The sequence below is a fragment of the Cervus elaphus genome, chromosome 12 (assembly GCF_910594005.1).
Source record: "Cervus elaphus chromosome 12, mCerEla1.1, whole genome shotgun sequence".
Taxonomy (NCBI): domain Eukaryota; kingdom Metazoa; phylum Chordata; class Mammalia; order Artiodactyla; family Cervidae; genus Cervus; species Cervus elaphus.
This window is the reverse complement of record NC_057826.1, coordinates 87,086,382-87,104,459: the sequence shown is the minus strand read 5'-3', so window position 1 is coordinate 87,104,459 and position 18,078 is coordinate 87,086,382. Positions and strand designations below refer to the sequence as shown.

Genomic DNA, 18,078 nt, shown 5'->3' with positions numbered 1-18,078 from the left:
ATAAAACTTTTTTATTGTCTCAGTCTTGGCTTAGAGAGGCAGAAAAGGAGACAAGCCCAGAATCAGGGAAGGAAAAGACTGGAGTAAACAGCACAATTAAAACTGGCATCTTCCCAAGAGGGACAGGGATGATAGATTGAAGCATGCACCTGGTATTTCTTCAAAGACGGGGTAAAAGGAAGAGGTAGAAAGTTAATACTCTGGAATGGAGGAGAAAGCCAGATTCAGGGGAAAGCTGGTCTCTTCTGGTTTTGCTATTTGGCCATGGGTGTGTCACTGTCCTGCGTCTGAGCCTCAGTTTTCTCCTCTGTAATATGGGGAGATGTTTAAGGGACTGACTCCCCTACCCCCAACAAGACCTTCTGTGGCTATGGCCTTGTATCTTTGTGTTGTTAAAATTCAGGCCATCTTCTTCTTCCAAACTAAAGTCAACAAGATCATAGTTTTGTTTGGCATTTCAACCAACCCATTTTAAGCACATTCTCTAACAATGTGGGAGATATGCCAGGAGAACATTATTCTCCCCATTACACAGATGAGAAACACTGAGGCCCAGATGAGCCAGGTCACCACGGCTTCAATTACAAGCTACCGGCAGCTCAAGGTCATGGCTGTTGTGGAACAGACACCAGGCTGAACGCAGGCTCCGCCTCCAAGCCTGTGTTCTTTCCACCACATGACGCAGTTTCCCAGAGCAGATGATGGGGCACTCAGCCAACTCGCTAAGCCCATCACCTGGGTCTCCCTGGCACTGTGCTGCACAGCACCTGAAGCCAAAGCAGGAAGGAAAAAGAGAAAGGGAAGGAGCAAGGAAGGCTTGGTTTAACCCTTCACCACCAGCAAGGTTTAACAGCTTACTCCCAGCACACCCTCCTGCCGGTTCTCAAAGTGTGGTCCCCAGACGGCAGCACCAGCTTGGGGATCCCCCTACAAGCTCATTAGAAATGCAGAATCTTAGCCTCCACCTCAGATCTATTAAATCAGAAATGAATGATAAATGGGTCCATTTTATACAAGGTAATGAGGTGGCTATCTGATATAATTTTAGGAATGCCAGGATTCATTACTCCACTGAAAAATGTCTCCTTGGAGCAGGTGTGAGAGAACAGGAGAGGCTTTCATTCCATGGTGATGAAACCAGCAGGAGAAACACCCCAGGAGCGGGACGTCAGAGACCCTGTGCTCTGAGAGGTGGTGGGCATACTTTCCTCAGAGCAGGGATTGCTGGCTACAGAGGGGACTTCACTATTTTCTGTACGTAACTCTAATTTGCACACCCAGTCTCCTGACTGAGGGATGAGGGAGAGACGCGCGTGTGTAGTGGCTTTCAAATGGGCCAAGCCCTGCCTGGGCTGGCTATTTCACTTTCAGCATTTCAGTTCATCCTCCTGAACAGAACGCAGGTGGCATGATCTCTATTTTACAGACTGGGAAAGGGGTCTCCACTGAGCTTGCATAGATGGCCCAAGTGCCTCTTCCTGGGGTTTCAGTGTAAACCCACAACTCGATAATTTCAACCCCCCAATCCCCCGCTCTTGCCACTGGACCATAACGTCCAGGAAGCCACCACGGTCCCAAAGCCTGGTACCTCCCGAGGGGGCAGGGCAGAGCCATCCGGCTGAGGGTTCTGAGCTGCGACAGGTGGACGGACGTGAGTGAGAGCCAGCTCTCTCCAGTCTCTACCTGTCGGCAAACCCTCCCATGTTTCAGTTAAGGCGTTGGAGCTGCTGGTTTTTTAATGTTCACTGAGGCTTACTGGATGAGAAAGCCAAATGTGGCATTAGAAGGGCTGACAGTCCAACTGGGGAGAGCTAATGTAACCCAGCTGCAAACAGTTCCTAATGCCAGCCAGCATGTGGTTAAATACCAACATGGAAGGCTTAACAGTTTGGAGGGGGAGGGAGAGGGGAGTGTGACCTGGAGCAATTCGAGAGGGCTTTCTGGGGGGCAGCAGCAGGGGGTCCGTGGTGGCTGCAGAAAGTCTGGCCCTTCAGCCGGCCTCTCCATCAAGCCTCTAAAACAATTCCAGATGTTTCACTGATGTTTCCCTGGCTTCTTTCTCATACAATAATTACCTTTTAATGGCACACATTAATGCAAATTAGGTACATTGGGAAGTATATTTCACAGCAAATGTGCTCCCAGTCCTCCAGCTAGGACCCTACCTTCCCTCCCCAGCAAGGTGAGGCAGGTACTCTCCCGTGAGGGTGAGGCAGTGGAGGTCTAGCTGAAGTCTGAATTTGTGGGCACAGAGAGTGCAACTCCAAATGGGGAGTCTGAAGTCGGCAGATGGAGAGGGAAGTTGAAGGTCTCCTAGAGCATCTTACTCACGTCTCTTTTGGAGCACTCATAACACTGCTATAATCACCCATTTCCATGCCTCAAACCTCTAGTACTAGACTGAAGCTCCAAGGAGCAGGAACACCATGTACAGTTGTATGAGTTGTGCACTGTTCAAAATGCCTGGCCAAAGGGCAGATGGGCTAAAATACAGCCTGCCCTCAACTTGCCACTGGAGCTGTGTCCCTCCAGAGGATGGGCCACCTTTTGGCAATTTCACAAAGGGTCAGTTTAGGTGGTAGTGTCCTTGCCTGAGGCTGTGCCTATTTGTTCCTGGCTGAATTCCTGTTCCTGGCACAGTACTGAGCACATAGTATGTCCTTAGTACATATTTGCTGCATCAGTAAATGTATGAACATAAGCAAGAATCCAGGAATGACTGCATGGAAGAAAGAGCAACTCTGAGATGGGTGGGTTTGTCATTCCATTTTACAAATTAAAAGCCAGCTTTCAGAAAATTGGAGCAGAAAGTATGGCTTATAGTTTTCTTGAGTATTTCCCTACTTCCCCAGTTCTCTTTCTCTAAGCTAAACACAGCTCCAAGCACACGACAGGGCCTTGCTAAACTGATCCACTGGGAAAGAAACTGTGTCATAGGACACACCGTGAGCTGGAACGGTGAACAAACATTGAGAAAACACAAGCTCTCTACTCGTGTCCTCAGAGTAAGGTGGATAACTCCTTTGCACCTCAGTTTTCTTGTCTGTGAAGAGGGGATATGCACAATCCTGATCTCACAGGGTTTTCATGAGAGCAAATGAAATGATGTATGAGAAAGGGTTTTGTAACTGCTGAAGTACTACACATTGGACTAGATGCTTCCGGTACATTATTCAAAAGTTGGCCAAATGTGGCCCACCACCTGTTTTTGTCAATAAAGTTTTATTGAACCACAGCCAGGCCGTTCATGTGTATGCTGTCTGTGGCTGCTTTCGCTCTACAATGGCACAGTAGTTGTGTCAGAAACCTTTTATGTGGCTTACAGACTAAAATAGTTACTCCTTGACTCCTGACAGAAGAAGTTTGCTAAGGGCTCTGTTAATCCCTTTAAGCCTTCTAATTACCCTGTGAGTTGAGCACTAATATTATCACCTCCGTTTTACAGATGAAAACTGAGACAGAGCAGTTAAGTAGCTCGCCCAGGGTCACACCACAGAGAAGGGGCAGAGACGGGAGTCACACCAGGGGGCAGGGACCCGAGTCCATGCTCTAAAACACAAAATCATCTTGCTCTCTTGCCCCTAAGGCAATTTACAAAGCGCTAGACCCCAAGGACAAGAAGGATCTGGAAACAACAACCTAAAGCCGAACAGGAGGAGGTCCTTGCTCACGCACAGGTACCACTTCTTAGGGGAGCTGGTCAGGACTGGAATGAAGCCAGGACAGGTTCAGGCAAACTTCCAGGAAATAGACCTCTTTCCTGGGGACAGAGCCATGGGGGAACATACCAGCTTCCTAGGGCTGCCAGAACAAAGGACCACAAACAGGGTGGCTTAAAACAACAGAAATAGATGGTGCAGTGGTTAAGAATCTGCCTTCCAATGCAGGGGACTCAGGTTCAGTCTCTGGTCAAGGAACTTGGATTCCATATGCCGAGAGGCAACTAGGCCTGTGTGCCTCAACCAAAGAGAAGCCTGGACACCTCAATGAAAGACCCCACATGCTGCAACCAAGACTGGACCAAAAATAAAATCAATTAATTAATTAAAAAAAAATAACAGAAACACATTCTCTCTCAGTTCTGGGGGCCAGAAGTCTGAACCAAGGTGTTGGCAGGGGCGCACTCCCTTGGAAAGCCAGAGGGGAATCCTCTCTGGCCTTTTCCTGAGCTCTGCGGTGGCCGGCAGTCTTGCACTTCCCTTGGCCTGCAGCTGCAACACTTCAATCTCTGCCTCCAAGGTCCCGAGCTACTTTCCCTGTGTGTCTGTCTTCATACAGCCAGCTTCTTATAAGGATACAGAATCATGTTGGATCAGGGGTTCAAGCCACTGCAGGAAGACTTCATGCTAATTTAAGTAATTATATCTGCAATGACCCTATTTCCAAGTAAGGTCACATTCAGAGGCTCTGAAGGATGAGGCTTCATCTTTTCTGAGGGGACGCAACTAAGCTCATAACAAAGAATGTCTCAAAACTCTTGATGGGGGTGGGGTGGGGTGGGGGGCTGTTCCAACCCTCCTCTGAGTCAGGAAGTCAGCCAGAGACAGAAAGAAAGAGAGCGGAGGCCTTCAGGCAACTAGGGTGAGGTGAGTTCATGGATATTTCCATTGAAAATGTCTCCATCTAGAACTTTCCTTGTCTCTACAGATTGAGAGCTCCTTGAGGCTAAGACTGGGTCTTACTCCCTCTGTCTCATGTAGGAGGTGTTCCGTAGTAGGTACCAACCCAATGATCATGTCAACTGCCCCTCGATGCCTCTGTTGGAAAAGTAGCCAGGCCACAGGGCTAAGTGGCTATGGACGCTTCTTGGGCTGAAACTAGAAACAAATGAACTGGGCATTGCCAGGCCAGCTGGGATGCCAGGATGTAGGAGAGCCCTGAACCAGCTCTATCTGTGGTCCTAGCAGGGCGTCTGAGGGACGTCTGGGCAGAGACCACACTAACGCCAAGTAACATGTGGTCCAGCTGCCCTTCACCTGTATTTGCACAGTCCGTGTAATTATGCCCCTGGGATACTGACACTAAAGGAACCATATTTGAGAAGGTCTCACCAGCCAACTTAAAATTCCCAGGTCACTGCAGCAGAAAGGTTCTCACAGACACACAAGCAAACGAGCATTACGTCCAAAAGTGCTGGCCTCAGGCCTGGCCCTGCTGAGACACAGGACTCTTTAGAAGCTCATTTGGGGGCAGTAACTTGTACCAGACACCTACTAACGGACCCACAGATGACTCGGTCACTTTTTCTCTCAACAAACACACCCTGAACAGCCTATAGTCAACTAAGCACTGGGGATTTAAGGGTGAAAAAGACCTTGATACCAGCCCCTGAGGAGGAAAGCTCTGCAGAAGTAGGTAATCGTACGCTGAAATACTTACAGATAAATTGATAGGATGCCTGGGAAAGTTGGTGGGGAGGTAGGTGAAATAAGTGGTCAGCAGGTTATCCTTCTTGAAGCTGGGTGATGGTGACATAGGATTCATTGTATTATCCTTCTAGTTTGGTATATATTTGAAAGAGTCCATAAGTTTTGAGAAATAAAAATTGAAAAGATGCAAGGGGCACTTGGTACAAAGGAGAGGTGCATGGGCAGGGGTTAGCGGGGAGGAAAGAGTATGAAGAGTGCTTCCCAGAGAAGGCAGTCATGCAGGTCTAATCTGATAAAGGAGAGGAATTTTCTACCCTTGGGGAGCTTATAAAAAGCATACAGACATTGCTATTATAGAAAGAAGATGGTTTCCAGAATCATCAGACCTCTTTCAAATCACACCCATAAATTTGGGAAAATAGTACCTATCTTATAGAACAGTTATCAGCATTACGAAAGGTAATGGATGAGAAGGGGCCTTGCCCACAATAGGTACTGAATCAATGATTATTTTATCCATCTCTCCACCCACTGATGCATGCATCCTTCCACCCATCATCCAACTATCCATCCATCCATCATCCTTCCACCCATCATCCAGTCATTCAGCCACCATCCATCCACCCATCCAGATATCACCCATCCATCCAGCTATCATCCATCTATCCACCCATTCATCTATCACCCATCCATCCCTCTATCATTCATCTACCCAACATCCATCCACTCATCTACCCATCCAACCATCTATCCATCCAGCTATCATCTATCCATCCAGTTATCATCTATTCACACATCCCTCTATCATCTTTCTAGCCACCCCTTCACCCATCCTATCATCCATCCAGTGATCATCCATCCATTCAGTCATCCCTCCATCCATCATTGCACTGTATTCTCTCTGAGCTCCAGTCTACACCACGATCAACTTCAAAGCAGAAAGGGACAGTGTACACATTCATAGCTGTGATTCCACACACAGGGCCTATGCCCCAGAAAGTGCTCCGTGATTCTCTTCGCAAGAGTAAATGGCTGATGGAAATTTCTCTTGCATCTGCATTGTTCCTAGGAATTAACTTGGAAGATGAGGAGACTCAGGGAGGGGGCGGGGGCGCGGGGCACGGTGGTGGCGGTGTATTAACTGAGAGGCATGTGTTCACAGAATGTGGAACTAAAGTCTTAACACCAGTGCCCTACAGAGGGGGCAATCTGAATTATAAAGCCCAAAGTGCAAAAATGAATTTGTTGGGATAGGTCATACTCCTATAACAAACAACCCTCAAATCTAAGTGGATTAACACAGCAAAGATTCATCTTTTGCTCACACAAATTCTGCTGCGGGTCCAGGCAGCCTTCCAGGGCAGCTGGCCTTCATGCAGTGAGACAGCAATCCAGGAGGCTCCACCATCTCAACACAAAGCTTCCTCAGCACAAAAGCCAGCCACAGAGAGGAGAGCACCCACGCCACACCTTCCTCTCCTGTCTGTGCCTGGATGCAGAATAAAGCAGGGCTTTTGCAAAAGGGTCTTGCACCGGAGGGCTCAGCCTGGCAGGAGAGGGTAATGGGATGGGGACCCTCTTGCTTGTCCACTCAAGGTGCTTGCCCGGGGGTCACCTTACTCATTCACCTTCTACTGCATAAACTGCTTCTGACTCAGGGTCCCTTGGCACGGCATCTCAGCTTCACCATCTGTAGCAGAGATAATCATGCCCACCAGATAGTCCCATGCTCTGGCACATTTGCCAGCCCCTCATAGCCAGGAGGGGCCGTGGGACTAGTCCTGGCCAGGGGGCTGTGAGGGGAGTGCCAAGTGTCACCGCTGACCGGAGCAGAGAAGAGCAGTGTGATTCTGGCACACACCCTGGCTCCCTTGTTCTCTAACCCAGACGATGTTCCGTGGGGGCACAGGGCTTTACCGTTTGCAAAGCACTTTCCCCACCATGATCTCATTCGAGCCTTGTCACAGTCCTCTGCAATAAGGTGATCATATCCTCATGGGGCTGTGCTGGGTCTTCATTGCTTTGTGGAGGTTTCCTCTAGTTGCGGCGAGCAGGGGCTGTGCTTCGTTGTGGTGCACAGGCCATTGGGTGGCTTTTCTTATTGTGGAGTATGGACTCTAAGAGCTCAGGCTTCCATAGCTAACAATCAGCTGGTTAATCCAATACTCCACTCCCTGCCATCACTTGTCAGGAAAGGGTAAAATAAGGTTAGGAGGGCTTTCTTTCCCAGTTGCCCTCTGCAGGTGAGGTCCTATCACCAGTGATTGCAGTAAATCAAAACTGTGGATTTCAAAGCATCTCGAAGTTCATTTTACTCAGCTCAGTAGATTCCAAGATGCTGGGTCCAAAGGGAGCCACACAAAGTGTGGTGCTGACCCTGTGCCCTTCAAAGGAGAGACCTGGGAGGCAAACACCCTACCCACAGAGGAAGGATTCAGTTAGGATAGCATAATGAAAAGAGTCTTTTCCCCAACAGACAAAACTGGGTTTGAATCCCAGCTTTGCACTTTACTAGCTGCGTGACCTTGAGTCAGTTACTAAACCCTCTCGGAACCTTTGCTCCTTACAGAACTAGCCAAGCAAGTTATTTATCTTTTCTGAGCCTTGGTTTCCTCATCTGCAAAATGCAACTGATTTTAGCCACCTCACAGGTTGGTGTTTAGGCTCGAACTAGATCTGAGCCCACACCCAGCATTAGGGCATAATTAGTGCTGGCTCTCTGGTCTCTAGGCTGACCTATTAATGGCCCACTTCACTCCACAGAGAATACCATCTGGTGTCTAGAACAGACAGTTTCTATGCTTCCTTTCACATCCTCTCTGTTTCAGATTCCTTCACCCCTGGCCCACAAGCTCCATCCAAACTGCTCGCGAAGCTGTTTGAAAAGGTGAGAAGAAAAGGAGCTGACAGAAAGGAGGAAACCCAGTGAGCCTGGAAGAATCTGGGCAGCACAGCTTCCATGATATGCCAGCCAGGCTGCCCGCCCTGCAGGGCATCCTCCAGGACTGCAAGCTGATGTGGCTCCTCAGTCAACACACTCTCCAGAGGGGCAGCTGCATGCCTGAAGTAGAAGATGCCATGCTGGTCCCAGGAGGGGGATTAGAACTTGAGGGCCATTCAGAAATCCCCACAGGAGTGTTTGTTTTCCCACCTGCCTTTGGAGCAGCCTTAGGGGAAGGGGGATTAGAGGACTCAAGGGGGAGCTTCATGGCTCTAAACTTCCAGATTTTGCACAGCATCTCCAAGGGGACACCTGGAAGGTGCCCTTCTCTGAGAGATGCAAAGAAAAGGAGAGACAGCCATCTGTGTGGATTCTGACAAGTCTGAGAGATTCTGCAGCCCAGGGCTCTGCTGGGCATGGCAGCCATGTGACTGGGGGTTGGGGGGGCAAGTCTGCTTCTAAGCCTCGATTTCTCTTTTCATCCCATACCACCCGCATCAGAGTTCACTGTGATGAGCAAAGGAAGTGATGCTTGGAGGCCATTTGCCACTGGACCACTGATCCCCAGTGCCCGGACTCTGCTGGCTGATGGACTGAAACCTTCTGTTCAGCCTATCACCTGGTGGGCAGCAAACAGGGAGGGGACCGCCTGGCCATTCTAAGGTCCCAGGTGGGCAAGCAAGACCACAGGAGGCTAACTTGCCCCACAAGAGATTCTGTAAGTCTCAGGCGGCAACAGGACTAACCGACAAGATCATAACTACAATCACACATGGCACTTATAGGAATGTTCCTAGTACCTATGCCAAGCACCCTGCAGGCCTCACCCTGTTCAAAATCGCCCTGAGAGGAGCAGGTTCTCATCATCCCCATTTCACAGGCAGGCAAACCGAGGCTCGCTCTCCTCTCGGAAAAGACTCCAAGGGCTTTTCTTGTAACAGGAGAGAGGGTTGCAGAAGAGAGCTGAGGGCCCAGGGTGGGCATTTCTTGGGGAGGCAGCCATGGTACCCACAGAGCATGCCCCACCTTCTGTGGGTCTCAGCCCCACAAAACCAGAGGCGTAAGCCAGAGTCATCCCTGCCTTTGCAACTGGTGAGTGTTGACTTCTGGACTGGCTGTTATTTTCTGGACTGGTGGCAAACTGGGCTGGGATCCATTTATTTTGAGGAAGATGAGAATTTATTCCCCATTATCTTCCTCATCACAGAAAGGGTATTCGAGGTTCACACTCTGGGTTTTGAACTGTGTTGTTCCTGGGACCCCTGAGCCAGGGAACGGGTCAGGGTGGGGCAAGAGGTGACGAAGGAAAAGGGATGGTGTGTTCATAGTTGTAATTTACCAATGGCAATTAGCTTCCTGTGATGGCTAACCTTTCAACCTTCTGCCTGCCTTCACTGAGGGAACTATTGACATTTAGAATCTGCAAGCCAAGTGCCGTGGTGCGGGAGGTGATGTTTTTTAATGGGGACTGAGGGCCCTTGGATGTGCTCCCTGGCCCTTTGCTATTTGCATACTTTACAGGGTGGAGGTTGAGCTGCATTTTAACAGGTTTGCTGGCTTCCTGGGAAAGTGAGTGCTGGCCGTAACTGTGGGGATTATTACCCATGTAGTTCCCAGATGCAGTTGTCTTTGCATCCTTACACCTTCCCTCTGCTCTTGAGGAGTAGGCAGAAAGGATGGCACAGGCCTGGGTGGGCCAGAGGCTTCAGCCTCTCACCATCCAAGGGACTGAAAGATCAAGGTCGTTTCTCCTGCCTGCCTCTGGCTAAGAACCCACCCTCTTCCCAGGGTAGACTGCTTTCCAGGGATTACTGTGTTCAGCCTCCTGCCCCTAGATGGTGATTGGCTTCTCTAGCCTAGCCAGGGACCTCTCTGGGTTTTTAATTCATCGATCCATGCATCCATGTGCTCATTCAAGCCACTAACATTTACCAGGGGCTTATTATGTGCTGGGCACTGTTCTAGGCAATGAGTATGCAGCAGAAAAGAGACAGGTCCCCCCATCCTCAGAGAACCTACACGCTAGTGGAGGAGACAAAGGAGAGGTCAAATAAATAAGTGCAACATGTGGAATATCAATTGTGTGATGTGCTTAGCAGAACACCACATCAGGGAAGGAGGAGAGGAGTATTGCGGTGGGGGGCTCACTTTTAATACAGTGGTCAGGAAAAGCCTCCCCAGAGATATTTCAGCAAAGACTTGAAATAATGAGGGGTGAGCCACCTAATAAGAACAGTCAGTACAGAGGTCCTGAGGTTCCCAAGAGAGACCTGCAACATGCAGGGGGGTCAGGGCAGCTGATGAGCAGGCAAGGAGGGGAGAGGTAGGCAGGGATGATGAAGGGCCACAGAGGCCTCCAGCAGGGCTTTGGCTCTTACTCTGAGTTCGTCGGGTAGCTGTTCCTGCCAGGAGGATGGCATGAGCCGGCTAGTGCTTTAAAAGGTTCACTCTGGCAGCTGATGGAAAGTAGATTTTAGGGGGTCAGAGAGACAGGGTGGAGCGCTACTAGGAGTCTGTGGCAGCAATCCAGGTGAGAGGTCATTACTTCTCAGAGAAAGTGAGCCCACAGACTCCCTCAGGTCATGACCATCCAGAAGTTCTCCACTGTGCTCAGCTGGGATTTCCAGTAGTCATGTACGGATGTGAGAGCTGGACCATAAAGAAGGCTGAGTGCCAAAAATTGACACTTTCAAATTGTGGTGCTGGAGAAGACTCTCGAGAGTCCCTTGGACAGCAAGGAGATCAAGCCAGTCAATCCCAAAGGAAATTAACCCTGAATACTAATTGGAAGGACTGATACTGAAGCTGAAGCTCCAATCCTGTGGCCACCTGATGCTAACAGCTGACTCACTGGAAAAGATCCTGACGCTGGGAAAGACTGACAGCAAAAGAAGTGGGCAGCAGAGGATGAGATGGTTGGATGGCATCACCAACTCAATGGACATGAACTTGGGCAAACTCTGGGAGATAGTGAGGGGCAGGGAGGCACGGTATGCTGAAGTCCACAGGGTTGCAAAGAGTTGGATGTGACTTAGCAATTGAATGACAAAAAATGAGGCTGGTGCTGTCCCCTGGGGGCTTAAAGCTTATCTTTGGGCAAGAAGACACCTGAGTTAAGAGATACTTGGCCCCACCCACAGCATTTCCTGGGCACTCTCCCCAAAGGAATCACTGAGGGCCTCCAGTTCCAAGGAGCAGGACTCAGGCATCTTTCCCAGACAGGTATGAAAACTAAGGGATAATATCTATGGCAAATCCTATGCTTCCCTGTACTCACTGAGTACTTTCAGCTGCATCATCTCATGCACATCTCATGATCACCCTGCAGATTATTATTATTGTTTCATTATTATTGTTCACCCTTTGCAGATGAAGAAAGGTCTGCAAAGGTCTCAGCTGGAAGATTCTGAGTTTCTCAGCAGAAAATGAGGACCTGGAGGAGAGGCTGGGAGATAAGGCTAGGGTGGGGAGTTGGCCAGACCCTGGAGGTCCTGAGTCTCGTGGCCTTCCATCCCCCAACCTGAAGAAGCCCCTTCTCCCTAAAGGGGCTGGGGTGGGAAGCAAGAAGGAAGGCAGGTCTCCTTCTGGCCATGGACCCCTGGACTTTCCGGAGGTGACTTAGACCTGGTCCCTACTAGACCTGCCAGGTCCATGACCCCTTATCCCACAGAAGGGCCTGGGAGGAAAACTGCAGAGTTAAAACATAAGTTGGCTTCTCCATAGCCAGCCCTTTCTCCAAGCGTTCTTCATGCCTGGCCCAGCAAGTGAGAGTCTGGCCTGCCCTCCTCAGGGTTGCTGCGTCCCAGAGTGAAGGTTATTGAAGAATGAAGGTTGAATGAAGGTAATCGGGGCAGCCACGCTGCCTCTAGGGACTGGAGCTCCCAGGCCATGGCTCTGTGGCTCTGCTCTCGTGGCTGACCAGGGCTTAGAACTCAGACAGAGCGAGGAAGCTACAGGGATGGGAGCGTTCGTCATTGCGGGCAGCTGCCTGCTGAGTCACTCACTGGGACTCCAGGGACAGCGAGGGTGCTGTGCAGTCTGCTGGAACTTCCTTGGAAACTTGAGCCCACATTTATAATAGATTTATAAGAACTGTGTGGACATGTTTGCTTTTTTTTTTTTTTTCGCCCCTCATAAGTGATGCCATTATGGTAGCCATAATTCTTATTTACTCCATCAGCAGGCTGCTGGCACTGGCACAAAAATAGATTTGGAGAATTTATCTCATACATGCATCATAAGGAAGCAACAAAGGCGCCCAGGTGAGATTTATGTGGGTGGGGGTGGAGGGGTGAGCATCTATCATCCCCACTTTCGCATTAATGCTGCTCCTCAAAGAGAGCCATTATTACCCTTCTTAATCAGAGCAAAGTAATTGTTTAAACTTCCTGCCTACAACAGGCTCGGCTCCCCCTTGCTTTCTAGGTGGGGCTGCGCTGCCCAGGGGTTTGGGGCAGAGGGCCTGCTCGCGAACAGCAGACTTCATGGTGGACTATGGCAGCAAGACTATGTGCAGCCTAGTGGTCCTGAGTACCTTCCCCAAAGGGAAAGTGTGGGGCCCAAGTCAGGGTGCCCCTCAGAAGGGATGCTGCCTATGCAGGAGATGCAGGTTCGGTCCCTGGGTTGGGAAGATCCTCTGGAGCAGGAAATAGCAGCCCACTCCAGTATTCTTACCTGGAAAATGCCATGGACAGAGGAGCCTGGTGGGCTACAGTCCGTGGGGTGGCAGAGTCGGCCACGACTGAGCACACGTGGTGTATGGTGAAAGCGTGGGACCCAAGTCGGGGTGTCCCTCAGAAGGGGTGCTTGGGTGTTTGGGAAGAGGTTTGTTTTGTGCATTGGAAGAGTCCTCAAAAGCACACAAAGGTCCAAACACAGCACCCTCATTCCTGGTCCACACCCTTGCACATGCACCTATTACTGCTACTTGAAATGTTTTTCTCCCTCTGTCTGAAGCCTCCCCATTCTTCAAAGCCCAGCTTAAATCATGCTTCTTCAGGACTTCCCTGGTGGTCCAGTGGTTAAGAACCTACCTGCCAATGTAGGGGACATTGGTTCAACTCCTGGTCTAGGAAGATCAGACGTGCTGCAGAGCAACTAAGCGGGTGCCAGTTACTGAGCCCATCCTCTAGAGCCCATGAGTCGCAGTTACTGAGCCCGCATGCCGCGATTACCACAGCCCGTGTGCCTGGAGCCTATGTTCCGCAACAAGAGAAGCCATCACAATGAAAAGCCCGCATACCCCAACTAGAGAGTAGCTCCCACTCGCAGCAACTAGAGAAAGCCCATGCACATCAACGAAGACCCAGTGCAGCCAAAATAAATAAGTAAATAAAACATTTTTAAAAAGTATGTTCCTTCTTGACACTTTCCCTCTCTGATAGCACAGGGGTAGGAGAAGGTACTCTGAACTTGTGAGGGGCCAAGGCCTGACTTCACATGAACCAGATCTCTCTTCAATGGGCCTCAGTTTCTTTATCTTTAAAATGGGTGGCTGTAGCAGAGGGCTTCTAGGACCTTTCTGGCTCTGAAGTTCACTGTGTGTCCCAGGCCTCACTGGCCCACCCACCTTTGAACTGCTAAAGCACTTTAGAGGGTCCTCATCTTACCTATACTTGGAATCCCCAGGGAGCTTTAAAAAAAACAAAACCAAAGTTCAGCTTCATCTGGACTGAATAAATCAGAATCTCTGGGGTGAGGCCTGGGCATTGGTAATTTTTAATGCCTGCATGCAGGCATCACTGACTCAATGGACATGAGTTTGAGAAAACTCCAGGAGATAGTGAAGAACAGGGAAGCCTGGCATGCTACAGTCCATGGGGTCGCAGAGTTGGACAGGACTGAACAACTGAACAACATGATTCTAATATCCAGCAAGAGTTGGAAGAACCCACTTGGGATCTGGACAATCCAATTTATAACTAGTATAATGAATGCTAAATGAATGGACGGATGCATAGGTAAAAGGTAGTTGAGTGGGTTGATGGGTGGACATGTGGGTGATTGCATAGATGGATAAATGGATGGGTAGGTGGGTGAGTGGGTGGAATGATGGGGACATGAATGGTGGGTGGAGGGGTAGATGAGTAGAAGGATGATGGGTGGATAGATGAATCGAATGGGTGATAAATGCATACTTTCTCTTGCAATTGTTCACTACCTTCCTTGAGTTGACCTTGTCTTTTCATTAAGACGATGAGTTTCCTTAGGGTAAGGATTTTTCATATCTTTTCTGTTTTCCCACGGTGCACTCAGCATAGAGCCAGATAAAACAAATGCTCAAAGGAGTCCTAATATCTTTGCACGTTAAAAACACTAGCCTAGGGGAAGATATGTGCTGTGTGTGAGACTGTGCTCAGTTGTGGCCAATTCTTTGTGACCCCACGGACCGAAGCCCGACAGGCTCCTCTGTCCATGGGATTTTTCAGGTAAGAAAACTGGAGTGGGTCATCACTTCCTACTCCAAGGGATCTTCCCGATCCAGGAATCGAAGCCACACCTCCTGTGTCTCCTGCATTGGCAGGGAGATTCTTCTCCACTGTGCCACCTGGGAAGCTTAGGGGAAACTTGGGGGGTTAAATATTGCACCCTTCATTCATGGTGACTTTAGTCAAGTCAACCTGCCTTAGGTTTCTCATGGTGTTAAAACAACCACCCCGACTCTCCCTCGCCAACAAAGTCGAGTGAGTCAGATAAATTTAAAAGTATAGTATACATGGAGAATAGTGTTAGTGTTATCATGATCCCTGTTATTTAGATCCTCAGCTCAGCAGTGGTGTTTCTAACCTCCTTTGCACATTGCTGGTAGTCAGTGACCATCCTGCCTTTGGTGGCATTTTATCCACCACCCTCAGGGTGCAGGTTTCTACTGATGAGCTTCTGGGAGCCCTGGAAATTTGACACTGATTCAGGAAAGGAGGCCAGGACTCAGCCACCCTGGCATCTCTGCCCTTCCACATGAAGCCTTCACCTTTCCCTCACCAGTTTTCCCCTGCTCACCAGTGTCCCTGTTCCCCTCGGGTCCTCAGCTCCCAGCTCTTAGTTCTTGGCAGGCTTCCTGGCAATGCCCCCCGTCCTGGCCCTGTCTCCCATGTGCCTGCCTGATGGACTAATGCAGTAGCTCATGGAGTCCATCCTGCACTCCAGCCACCGATGGATCCTGAACATGCAAAGCTGATCAGGACATCTTCTGGCTTAAAATTCTCTGTGGGCTTCTTCGCGAGGCCCCCTCCATCTCCAGCTCCTTACTTCCACCCCACCTCTGTGCATTCCGCACAGACCTTCGAACATTTTCCAGCTCTGCTGTGCCCTTCTCCCACTCCAGGCCACCGCATGTGCTGCTCCCACTGCCCAGAATTTCCTCCCCTCCCCCACTCCAGCCTCTTCACTTGACAAACTTCAGCTCTATCTCTGAGAGTCACCTTAGGGCCCTCTGGAGGGAGATGCTCTCCATTGGCCTGAGCAGAACAAGCGACCTAGGAAATGGTGAGGGTATGAACAAACGAACACACAGGTGTGTTCTTTTTAAAAGCCTCAGTATAAGAAAGTCCAAATAATGTAATCAGGGATTCTCCCTGCTTTAAGCACGGTCATTGAAGGGTACCCCGATAGGGAATTGCCTGAAGAGATTTGATGCAGGCCTCAAACGTAAGGCCTGGCTAGGTTTATGGGAGGTGGTAGGGAAAGACAGAAGAAAGGAAGGAAAAAAACAGAGAGAAGAGAATGAGCTATTAATATAAGTGGGAAGTAGGGACTAGTTCAGAAAATGTGTCTAAATCTAGTGATTATAAGAGAGGCAGACAATGAAAGAAGGAGATGTTGCTGGTGTAGATATAGAATCTGGATAAATAGTGGATATAAACATAGAATCTAGGAACTGGAAAACCATCCCTCCCACTCCGGAAAGTACATTTCACCCACTCACTCTTGATAAAACACACCATAAACTCCAACATATATTACCCAAGGCCCCTAGACAAGATCACGCTCAAACTCTGCTAATTGTCCTCTGATGGGGTGCCAACTTCTGAACCTTCAGATTATTTCACGAAACATGGTGTATAAATACTCTGGGCCATTGGCTCTAAGGATACAATAAAACTATTGAGGGTCTCAGGTCCAGAATAAAGCTCCTATAAAGTTCATATTCTTTAGCTAATGCAGCTTTCAATTATGCTCACTCATTTTCAACAGAAAAAGATGTAATGTTAATCAAACATTTAATTTGCAAGTGTTTTTCTCCGTAAATGTCATGTACAAGGAGATATTCGGACGTGATCCACAACCTAATTGCATAAGGATGCCTTATTCGGCAGTGTGTATCTGTGCTGCGGTGAGCAGAGAGGAAAGAGGCAACCTCTTAGATTCTGATGCCCTGTGAATATCCTTCTCATTTCAGAGTATGGAGCACTTGGAAAATAAACCCAGTGCTATTTATAATGTTTGGTAACATTCCTGTCTCAACTCAGTTTTCATAGTAAATATCTTGCTCCCAAAGCAAGCTCTGTGATTCAAAGATCAGGTAAATGGAGGGGACCGATTTGCTGTTCAGTTGCTAGTTATTAAATCACAGTGGTGAGGAGCCTTATGTGGCCTCACTGCCTAGGTTTTAAATACAGGACAGCGTCCATCTGATTTGGGGGTCTCTGAGAAGGGGTTTCTATCTCTTTCCTAGAGATGGTTCATGATTTTTTTTTTAAAAGGAATCCCTAGGGACTTCTGTGGTGGTCTAGTGGCTAAGACTCTATAATCCCAATGTAGGGAGCCCAGGTTTGATCCCTAGAACTAGATCCCACATGCCGCAACTAAGAGTTCACATGCTGCAATTAAAGATCCTGCATGCCACAATCAAGACCCGGTGCAGCCAAAACAAACAAACAAACAAACACACAACCCCCTCTACATACGTGTAAAATTTTTTCTAAAAAAAGAAGGAATCCCCAAATTTTCAGAGACAGATGGACTTTATAACCAGAAGGCTGTATCAGCTACAAGAGCATGTGATTTCATGACACTGGGTCAGAGACTTCTGGAAAGAATGGTGATCCAGGCCCTTCCTAGCCAGTATGTGGTCCCAGACCAGCAGCGTTGGCATCACATATGAGTTTGCTCGAAAGCAGGGTTTCAGGCCCATATTCCCTGCCCCCTTCCCAGCTATTGAATTAGGACTTGTGTTTTATTAAGATCCCCAGATGATTCATGTGATCAGCTCTGGTTCAGTTCGTGCCCCACTGAACTCTCTCAATTGCTGGGAAGTCTCTGACCCATTTCATTTTTTGCTGTTCTAGGCCTGGGGAGAAGCAGGAAGAGCTGAGAAGGGGATGAAGTTGGGAGGGGTGGCAAGAGGGAACAGGACTTAACTTTCTGAGACTCATCTTCCCCATCTATAAAATGGGAGGTCAAAATACCCACTCTACTCAGGGTTGTTGTGAAGATTATGAACAAGATAATGTAGATCTGGTGCCAACCCTGGCCCTGACACATACTAGGTGCTCAACTCAATAAATACAAGTTCCCTGCCTATTGGAACCTCACATACCCCAGTGGACAGCCATGCAGACAAGATCCTTAGCCTGCCCCAATCTTGAGATGTAGGCCTATAGCTCCTAATTCAGACAAAGAAACTGCTATCTGCTGAGAAGAAACGAAATAAAAGCCGGAGAAGTAAGCAGGACCCCTCAGGGTTATGAGGCTCCAGTTACCAACGATACAGACATCACTCACTTATTCAGGGCACGAAATGAAGAACACACCTAGAGACCAGGGCTC

General features: G+C 48.9%; 1 protein-coding gene across 17 annotated transcripts in view; it reads right to left on the bottom strand.

The window, feature by feature from the left end:
* The window catches only part of MEGF11 (multiple EGF like domains 11), a 377,432-nt gene that overhangs the window by 141,509 nt on the left and 217,845 nt on the right, over positions 1-18,078 (bottom strand). The gene's annotated exons all lie outside the window — the stretch shown is intronic.